This window comes from Rattus rattus, chromosome 1 (assembly GCF_011064425.1).
Source record: "Rattus rattus isolate New Zealand chromosome 1, Rrattus_CSIRO_v1, whole genome shotgun sequence".
In the NCBI taxonomy this organism is placed as follows: Eukaryota; Metazoa; Chordata; class Mammalia; order Rodentia; family Muridae; genus Rattus; species Rattus rattus.
The window spans coordinates 270,223,819-270,234,816 of NC_046154.1; positions in this window are offsets into that span (position 1 = coordinate 270,223,819).

Genomic DNA, 10,998 nt, shown 5'->3' on the forward strand with positions numbered 1-10,998 from the left:
AATTGCCCATCATGTTGGCTACCACCAAGTATGCCAACGAGTGAGGCCAGGTACCTCATTCCCGTTAGCTTGACCTCCACCAACAGAGCTAAGCACTGAGCATCTTGACCCTGATTCTATGAAATGAAGTCCTCAATAGAATCTAGGGCTTTCAAACAACTGGGGAGACCCAGTATTAACACAGACGTGGTTGAAGTGAGCTCAATACTGGACTGGTGACAACTCTTGGTTTTGAGGGTCAGAAAGAGCCAACGGATGGCCATTAGATAAGACTTTATAAAAAACTATCCCTTACTGTGGATGCTGACAGTAGGGGGGAAATCCTTTGCGTGTAACAACATCCACACTGTGAGACTTCATCTTTCCTAACCAAGCACAGCAAATGTCTACATAATTGACTGAAGGTGTTTTCGTGTTTATGTGAATTAAGGCATGCTATCCTAGCGGGCTAGTCTTCAAGTTTATTGACAAAGGCATATTTGTTAACTCAATTTAAAAAAAAAAAAGGGTTATTTTGTATCCAGAAAGACATTTAATTCTCATGGCGACAGGTATAAAGACATACAGATTCTTAAAGTCTAGATAAGAAACTTACATTATGCAGGAGTATTTAAAGAAGGAGGGAGAAAGAGCCCACCTTCCTAAAGACATCTCTTTGTTTTCCTTTGATTTCTTTTGGGTTCGGGTGGTGGACCGGCTGGTTTTATGGGTCAACTTGACACAAGCTGGAGTTACCACAGAGAAAGGAGCCTCCGTTGAGGAAATGCCCCCATGAGACCCAGCTGTAAGGATCTCAACTAGCGATCAAGGGGAGAGGACCCAACCCCTTGTGGGTAGTGCTGTCCCTGGGCTGGTGGTCCTGGGTTCTATAAGACAGCAAGCTGAGCAAGCCAGGGGAAGCAAGCCAGTGAGTAACATCCCTCCATGGCCTCTGCATCAGCTCCTGCTTCCTGACCTGCTTGAGTTCCAGTCCTGACTTCCTTTGGTGATGGACAGCAATGTGAAAGTGTAAGCTGAATAAACCCTTTCCTCCCCAACGTGCATCTTGGTTATGATGTTTGTGCAGGAATAGAACCCCTGACTAAGACAGTTGGGTTTGGGTTTCTGACACAGGTTCTTGTAGCAGCTCAAGCTCTCAAGCTCAGCATTTAGCTGAGGATGACTCTGACTCTTCCTCCTGTCTCTACCTCCACCAAAAGGGAACCACCACACCCTGCTGCTAAGTAATTCTCTAATACTGGGGTCTGGAACCTTCTCACCGGAATTACAAGGAGACTAGAGCTGAATGGTAGAGGACTACCAGGTATAGTAAACCTCCATAGTCTACCAAAGGGTTAAATTTATTCTAAGCCTCGTTAAAACATTAACTAAACGTCTGTATTCACATAATGTAATTTACTTTATAAATAATAATAATGTCTTTTTCCAAATAGTGGATGAAGCACTACATTATACATGGATACAGTGCAGGGGTCGGGGGCAGGCACTGGAAGGTTGCTCGGTGGGAAAGCGTTTGACCTGAGAGTGCGATGACTTGAACTCAATCCCCTGCTCCCGTGTGTTGGAATGGGAGAACTGACTCCTGCGAATTGTTGTCTTACGTCACATGTCCACACGCGCTGGCACGCTCACACACACACACCTGCACACGCACAAAAACATAATAATAAAAGATATCTTAAAAAAAATATTCCATTTATAAAATAGGAAGAATGATGGAACTAACCTTTCAGGGGGTGTCCATGAACTTTGAGTCAAGACCGTGAGCTCCGTGGGTTGCCGGTTGCAGGGAGTGAGTTGAAGGTACCACTGTTCGCTGGTATAGTGCTTGTTAGAATGTACGAGGCCCCGGTTACTCATAATGCCAGCAACCAGAAACAGCCCCCAGAGCTGTGATTGCTGTACAGTTAATACTGCAAATATGGGCAGAGCTGGCAGGGCCCCATGCCTGCAATCTTAGCACTTGGGAGGAAGAATCAGGTCTAGAGTGACGGTGAGACCCACTTGGGCTATGTGCTGAGATCCAGGATGGCCTGGATTTTTCTCTGTCATAAAAGAAACAACAGACAAACCCACAGCGCTCAAGAGATGAAAGAAAGGATCAGGAGCTCAGAGCCAGCCTTGGCTACAAAGCCCGGCTTACATTCTTATAGAACCCAGGACCTCCAGCCCAGGGATGGCTCCACCCACAATGGGCTGGGTCCTCACACATCAATCACTGATTAAGAAAATGCCCTATAGGCTTGCCTACAGCCCCGTCTTATAGAGGCATTTCTCAAATGGGGCTCCCTCCCCACAGGTGACTCTAACGTGGGTCAGATTCCAGCACAGACACCTAAACTATGAAATGACAACACCCGGGCTAGGGAGATGGCTCAGCCAGTACGAACAAGTACTGCTCTTGTCTCAAGACTCAAGTCTGCCTCCCAGCACCTACATCAGGAGCCTCTCACTGCCTTCAACTCCGGTTCCAGGGATCCTGTCCTCTTCTGGATTCCCCAGAGACCTACACTCATGGGTACATACTCAAAGACACACAGTTTAAAAACCAATTAAAGAACTCTTTAAACTGAGTTCCTACAGCCTGGGATTGTTCCTTGTACATGGCCTAAGAGCTGGAAAGCATAAGAGCTGGAAAGCACTTAGTGTTCTGCCTGAGCGTACAGTAACTAGTTCATTCAACTAAAACATAAACCCGTTTAAAAGGTATCCCTGGCTTTCTAAAAAGAAAAGGTCCACCAGACGTTCCCTGGCTTAGGAAGCAAGTGTCTTTAAAATGCTGCTTACTGAATGGACCAGACTCAGCAAAACCAAGGTCTCAGCACAGAGGAGATTTGCTCCAGGGGGTAAGAATAAGAGACAAAGACAGGAGACAGAGGACTAGGGAGAAGGGAAAAGGAACAGGAAGTTGGGGGGGAGGATATTTGCCCTGGAGGAACAAAGGACTGCCTCTGGAGAGAGAGGAGGCAGCCCTGCCCATTGGCTGGCTTTTAAAGGGAAAAGGGGAACTCTGTTAGGATGAGCTGGTTCATTCTGATTGGACAGGTTAATGGCCAAATAAGGGGAAAGCTTGCCTTAGCGGCTAGCTTTACTAGTGGGGTCTGTGGCTTAGCAAAGGAAGAAGGAGGGAGGAGAAGGCTTGCCAGAGCACCTCCATTTATTTTAGGGTCGGACATCTACTTTAGAAAGACCATGGCTGGGGTTGGGGATTTAGCTCAGAGGTAGAGCGCTTGCCTAGCAAGCGCAAGGCCCTGGGTTCGGTCCCCAGCTCCGAAAAAAAAGAAAAAAAAAAAAGACCATGGCTAGAGGACAGCCAGGCCAGTTGCCCTAGCAAGCCGCATTGATGGCTGCTTTCTAATCCCATAGGCCTAGAAAAGACAGAGCTACAAAAGCTTTGTAGGACCCGGTCAGCCCTACGTCCAGGAGGTCCCACTCACGAAAACACAGAGATGGAGATCGATGCAATAAGCAAGAGGTTTAATGATCCAGTGCACTGGGGTGACCCTGTACTCGGGACAGAGGTGACCCTGAAGAACAAAGGCCCACACCCTTTATACTGTTTCAGGGTATAGGCTTTAGGTTACAGCATGAGTTGGTTATTTCTCATTGGTGGGGCCTATTACCTTGTTAATTCATTGGTGGCCACCTATTGTCCTTTTCTTTGGAGGCCCTTGGTAGGGAAATATCTTTGGCATGCAGAGGGGGTGGTGAAAGGCCCCTGCTAAGGACGGTTAGCTCATTTCCTGGAACAGGGTGTTATCCTAAATTCCACCTGGTGTTTGCCTAAGGCAGCCTTTGTCCTTAAGTTTGAACAAAGCATCCCATTGCTCTTAAAAAAAAATGCTGGCCTTGAATTGGATACATTAGCAGGCCTACACGCAGCACTTGGATGTTGCGGCTCGCTTCCCTCTCGGTTTCTTTCCAGAAAGATATTGTGTAACACGAGTCGAGAAACATACATCCATGTTTTGTGACCAGATCTCAGAGGGAAGGATCCAAGAGATGCCTGAGCTGCAACTCTCCAGATACACCTCTCCCATCACCTCAGCCACGGCTCCAGTGCCCAGTCCTCCCAGAGGATGAGGATGACGGCCTACGGGACAACGCCAGTATTCTTTCTCTTATCCCTTCCCAAGAAGGCATGTGGTTATTCTGGATTCTCCGTATATATACATACATACATACATACATACATACATACATACACACACACACACATATACAAAAGACTTTGTCAGGTTCCCAGGAGATAAACTGTCTCGAGTCCTGTAGCTTTAGAGACCGGTCAAGGATGATCGTTGTCAGGAATTTAAAATATGATAAAGGTCTCAGGATGTGGCTCAGAGATAGAGCACTTGCCTGAGATGTACGTAGGATGTATGAGTCCTTGAGTCCAGTTTCCGGCAACACACCCACACCCACAGAGGTGTGGGGGGGCAGGAGGAGAGAGGGGAGGAGAGAGGGAGAGGAAGGAGGAGGAGATCCAGCATACTCACATTGCCTTTAATCTAGATGACACAGTGACTGCTGCTGGGTGAGAGAAATACCTACAACAGTAGCCAGATCTAAGGGAGGGGAAGCTAACATGTAAGGACAGGAGCGGGGACACTGCAGGCAGTGGCTCTGCCTTGTAAAAACCAGACAAGGTTGGCCTCTCCTGCCATGGGTGGCCTCGTCCTAATGAAGGCCATGGAAACAAGAACTCAGAAGCAGGATGGACAAGGAAAGCCTGTTAGAGACTAGCCAAGGGCTCGGACACACACAAGGACAAATGGTTCTAGTCTGAGGGGAGGGACCTCGTGCGTGTATAGCCTTCTTGCTGGGAGTGAGAGAGAGCGGGGAGCAGGGAGGGGGGCATCTCTGAAAGCCATTATTCTGCCAAGCAGGGGTTTAAAATGAGGAATGTCAGAACCGTCGCTCTCAGTCACCTTTGATGCTACGTGTTGAACCCAGACTCTCACAAATGGTTGGCCATCACTACCACCGAGCCACATACACAAGACCCAATCTTCCTATCACTAGGAAAACTGTGTCTTTGCTCATTAAAGAGTAAAAAAAAAAAAAAAAAAAAAAACCATTCTTGAACTGAAATTACATTTTAGCTGGAATTCTAATACATCAGGGAAGCAATTCTGACTGTCTCATTCTGTACCAGACTAGCAATGAAGCCTGGGTCCTGAAAGCCCTAACATGCTGGGCCCCACCACTGGTCCTCAGTAGGCCAATTAAAGATGTAATTTCCAGTCAACAGAGAGAAAGGAGATGAACCCAATGTGGTCATGTTAGGAGGGGGAACAAATCAGGAGATCTAGGACACCCTCCCCAACCCAAGGTTACCCTTGGAGTACTGACCTAAGATATAAGTTTTATGTATTATTTGGCCCATGGGGGTGGGGCGGAGAGGTCAGAGAACAACCTTCAGGAGTCTGGAGGCTCCAGGAGGAACTCGTGACAGGTGCCCTGCCTTCAGATCCTTCTTCAATATTTGAGTTAAAATGAAGAGAAAGACACCCCCACTAACTAAGCAATGACTGATCAAGGTGTGGTCCAGCTCACCTCTGTCTCTCATGCCAGTTGGTCTTCCAAGTTGTCAACTGTGTGAACTCTCTTCCTGGGAGGCAAAGTCATCCTCTGGCTGGCAACAGGCCTCAGCCTTTTCCTAGTATGTTGTGTGGCATTGTTCTGGGGGAGGCTAAAATAGATATCCACTTGCCCCAACAGAGCACTAACAGCTACCCAAAGTGAGGATACCACCAAAGTCCAACCTGGTGAATCAATGAGTTTATTAAGGTTACCATGGTAGTTTGAATGAGAATGGCTCCCACATATTTGCATCTTTAGCCAATGAACTGGGGAGTTTAGAAAAGGTGGCCTTGTTGGAAGAGTTGCATTGCTCGGGATGGACTTTGAAGTTTCAAATGTTCACACCAGACCCAGTGTCTCTGTCTGCTGCCCAAGGAGGATCAATACGTAAATCTTACAGTTACTTCTCTGGTGCCACACCTGCCTGTGTGCCACCCATGCTCCCTGCCGTGATGAAAATGGACTAAGCCTCTGAAACTGTAAGTCAGCCCCAATTAAATGGAGGTTTCCTTTAGAGGTTTCCAAGGACTGCCTTGGTCATTGTATCTCTTCACAGCAAGAGAACACACAGACACTTACAGAAGCAGAAATGACTCAGACAGCGCCATCACCCAAGCCCATGCTTGCATCAGTGACAGCTCATGAAAGCTGGCAATCTGGAGCACACTGCAAAGACTGCAGGCAGATCAACAGGATGGAGGTGTGCTAAGCAGGGAGTTCAGTTGCTCTGAGTGTCTTTCAGGCAGTTCTGCTTGTCTGGGGATCTTATAGGCAATTTTGCTTGTCAGAGAGTGACTGACACATTCTTTGCTGATTATGTACTCTGGAGGAGAGAAGTCTAGTGAATCTGGTCAGTTTCAGGGACTTCCTGAAGCTGTTTGAATTTACTTCCTGTCTTATTAAGGGTTTTGCCTCTCCTTAGACCATCCTGTTGTTTCACTCCCTGTAAACACACAGCTTAAAACCTGTTCTTGTTTCACCTCTCATTTCACATCCTGTGTCTTAAGTTTCCTCCCAAGATGCTCTCCAGTTATAGATGTTTGTGGATACTACACACACACACACACACACACACACACACACACACACACACACACACACACACACACACAAATTGAATATTAACAAATAAAAAAAGCTGTTTGGTTCGGCCTATTTGAAAATCATATAATGAGATCTCAGTATTCGAAAGATTGGGAACCACTGTCTAAAATTTAAGTCCTTTGAATATCCCATTGGCCCTACCAGTACTCACCTGTATACATTTTTCTCTACTGTTGACAGATATCTAGAATCGGAGGTAGGAAATATATCTTTTTAAGGATTTAGTAAACATATTTCATCTTCTAACTTCTTCGTGGTTTTTGATCAATAATTCATTCCTCAGCATCTGTCTCTTAAAGACTATCTTGTCTGTAGTCTTTATGGATGACAAATCAGGACGTCTGGAAGACAAAACACTGCCTCTTTAAAGCACACAGCATATCAGATGAAATGCCCCCAATTTATAATGTGTAGATGAGAAAACCAAGACCCTGAGCTCAGCGGAACAGAAGGTACAACCGAGGCAGCCGCAAACACGAGCAAGAGGCCAGAGAACCCATCTAGGCAAGGGTCCTCAAATGGTCTCTGTTTATTCGATCACGAAATATTTAAATATATCGTGAGCTACGGGAGCCTTCCTCTGTACAGTTGTTCATCACTCTAAACAGAAGATAACTCTTTTTCACAGATGTTTGTGTGGAACACAGTTTCCTCCTCAGATTTCTGTGTTTACATTTCTGGCTATAGGGAGAGAAAAATTTAGGCAGAGATTATCAGTTGGGCATATGAGACTCTGACCTGAGCTGTAATTTTCAGTACAACTAAATCTGACAGCCTACTGTGTGCTAGGCATTGTACGGGACAGTGATCTAATGGCTCTGGGTGTGCGCTACCATCAGTCTTAGCGCTGATGGAGAAAGTAAGCACCATGATGCTAATGCATTGACCGCAGCTCAGGGTATTCTTGATGAACAAAGGAGAAGGCTCAGTCCCTGGGCCAGCTTCCTTCTTCTTTCTTTTAAGACAGGATCCCATGTAGCCTAGACTATCCCGACAATCTTGAGCTTGTGTCCATCCCGTCTCCACTTCCCAAGAGCTGCTGTTGCAGACTTGCTCCCCAGTGTCTGGTTTCTACCATGCGCTGGCCTCCTGTAAGCTAGCAAGCGCCCTACCGACTGAGCTGCATCCTCCGTCCATCTCGTGGAAGCACAACCCAGTCATAAGCACCGTCTCTCCCAACCTCATAATCGCGTGCTTCCCCCTCCCAGGTGCACATTAGAATTCCTTGGAGATCTTTTTACACTATGTCACTATCTACAGTCCACTCAAGTCCACTTTAAAACACAACATCGCTAGTGATGACACACACACTGGGTTTATTGTTAGCATTGGTCACGCATTCTGTAAAACTCCTCCAGTTTGATGACGGCTTGACAGTTCCTAGAACTAAAGTGTCTAGGTTCGAACTGGTAGAGATTTTCACTTCCACACTGTCAAATCACCAGTAACTACCGGTTACCAGGGTTCTTTCTTCTTTCCTTTCCCTCCTTCCTTCTTTCCTTCCTCCCTCTGTCTCTCCCTCTATTCTCACTACTCTTTCTTTCCTTTTCTTTCTTTTTGTGCTCTCTCTCTCTCTCTCTCTCTCTCTCTCTCTCTCTCTCTCTCTCTCTCTCTCTCTCTCTCCCCCCCCACCCCCTCTGCTTGAGACATGGTCTCACTCTTACTATGCAACTCTGATTGGCAGGGAGCTCACCGTGTAGACCAGGCTGGCCTCGAACTCACAGAGACATGCCCCCCTCAGCCTCCTGAGTAGTATCTACTGCCAGGCCCAACCATTCTTTAACCAACTACACACCCTGCTTCCCTAGTCACCCCTGGCAGTGGCTGACTAGAGACCAAAACAAACAAGCAAAATATTCAGCCCCCTTTTCTCTTCCCCGTAAGTACCCCATCCTAAAGGCAGGCAATGGGCCCTGGTTCCGTACAACCAGGATGTGGTTCCTGTCAGGCTGGCTTTGGCAGACATCAGATGACTCAATAGTTGGAGGACGACCACAACTGAGGCCACAGCTGGAAGCCATGGAGGATGCTGGAGCATCCCACGCCTGTCCAAAGGCAAGTAGCTTCAGCTGTCTTTCCCCATGTGCACTACAACGAAGGGAGGAGGAGGAGAAAAAGGAGGAAGAGGAGGAAGAGGAGGAAGAGGAGGAGGGGAGGAGGAAGGGGAGAAGGAAGAAGAGGAAGAGGAGGAGTATATTTGGAGGATTCCAGTAATAAGAATGCTTCTAGTTCATGATCCTCACTGGAGACAAGCTTCTCAACAAGAAGTGTCTAGACTCTGTTCTTCCCAGGAGAAGCACACAATCCCTTTCATGAGGCATTCTTGCTAAAAACATTAAATTCCCGCTAAAGAAATATATTGACATTTCTAGAATTAAATACCCTTCTCAAATGAAACAAGAGCCCAGAGAGTTTTATTATTCCATAACACTTTGGCGAAGCGGAAACTTCCGCTTTCCGTGGAAAGTCAGTTGTCAAATGATGTTTTGCTGGGGCACACAGGTGAAAGGATGTTTTGCTGAAGCCGACGTGGGAAAGGACACCTGGCAAAGGAATATAAATAAGACCCCCACAGACTGAGGGAGCTGAGCATTGGTTTGCTTTGCTCTGCCTTACATGCATTGGTTTGCCTCACATTGCCATCGCTGTTCTGCTAGTGGTGACACCTTAGAGAGGAGCTCACTAAAGAAATTCTTGTGAGGTTCCTTGCTGCCTCGGGCTGGTGAGTGAGCCTTGGGGTTTCTTCTGCATTGAAACTGGCCTGACTGGTTCGTGTGTGGTGTCTGCCCAGTGGACCGATCTGCAGCTGCTGATTTGCGTTTGGTGTTTGCTGGTGGACTGGACTGAGAACAACGAAAGTTGGACTTGCCCCCAAAGAGATGTTTCTAAACGGGTCTTCTTCCCCTGTGTCCTAATAAGTTTTCTTTTCCACTACTTCTGGTGGGTCGTGGGCTAGAGGTTGAACCCTTATTAAAGTAGGTTGAGGGGGCTGGGGATTTAGCTCAGCGGTAGAGCGCTTACCTAGGAAGCGCAAGACCCTGGGTTCGGTCCCCAGCTCCGAAAAAAAGAACCAAAAAAAAAAAAAAGTAGGTTGAGAAGAATTTATGCCTACATATTAGAGGTGTGATTGAATCAACTAAAGATTGTACTCTCTAATTTCTCTGAGGACGGAGATGAGGATGGTGACAGGAAAGAATGAGAGATCGAAAGATTCTTTTTTTTTTTTCCTTTTCTTTTTTTCGGAGCTGGGGACCGAACCCAGGGCCTTGCGCTTCCTAGGCAAGCGCTCTACCACTGAGCTAAATCCCCAACCCCAAGATCGAAAGATTCTTATACATTAATTGCAGCTATTAGATGGGGGAAAACCACTGTTGACCACACACCAGACAGGGGATGCATATCTAAAATATATCAATAACTTCAAAAGTTAAATACAAAACCCACACAAATCAATCAGCAAATGGCTAACAAGCTGAATGGACAGTTCTTGGGGAGAAAAATAAAACTGGCTAATAATACTCAGGACAGTGTAAACATCTCTAGCGATAAGAGAAATGCTAATTAAAACGTTTGAGATTCCATCTCATCCCAGTCAGAATAGCTGTCATTAAAAAAACAACAACATGGGCTGGAGAGGTGACTCAGTGGTTAAGAGCACTGACTGCTCTCCCAGAGGTCCTGAGTTCAATTCCCAGCAACCACATGGTGGCTCACAACCATCTGTAATGGGGTCCGATGCCTCTTCTGGTGTGTCTGAAGACAGCGACAGTGTACTCACACACATAAAATAAATAAATAAATCTTTAAATACAACAACCACAACAACAACTAACAAAAGTTGAAAAAGCTGTAGAGAAATAAGAACCCCTATTCTATTCACTGCTGGTGGGGTGTAAACTTATACAGTCATCGTGAACATGAGGAGGGGTTCCTAAAACAATACTAAAACAGAACTGCTGTTCGGCCCAACCGTACAACACTGGGTCCCGCCTGGAGGACACGTAAGGCAGCACACCACGGAGACACTCACACATCGGTGTCTACTGGTGTAGTAGTCACAGAGCCAAGAAGTGGAACCAGCCTGGAGGTCCGTTAACAGATGATGGATAAAGAAAATGTGGTTCCTAGACATCGTAGACACAGAGAGAAATGAAATTATCACACTGGCAGGAAAATGGATGGAACTGGGAATACTTATTTCATCAAAATAAGCCAGACTCAGACAGACAAAGACCACCGAGGGCACGCGGCCCATGTGCTTACAGGCAGTGCTAGAGAAAGCATACTTGTTAAGCACAATCTTTTTTCTTC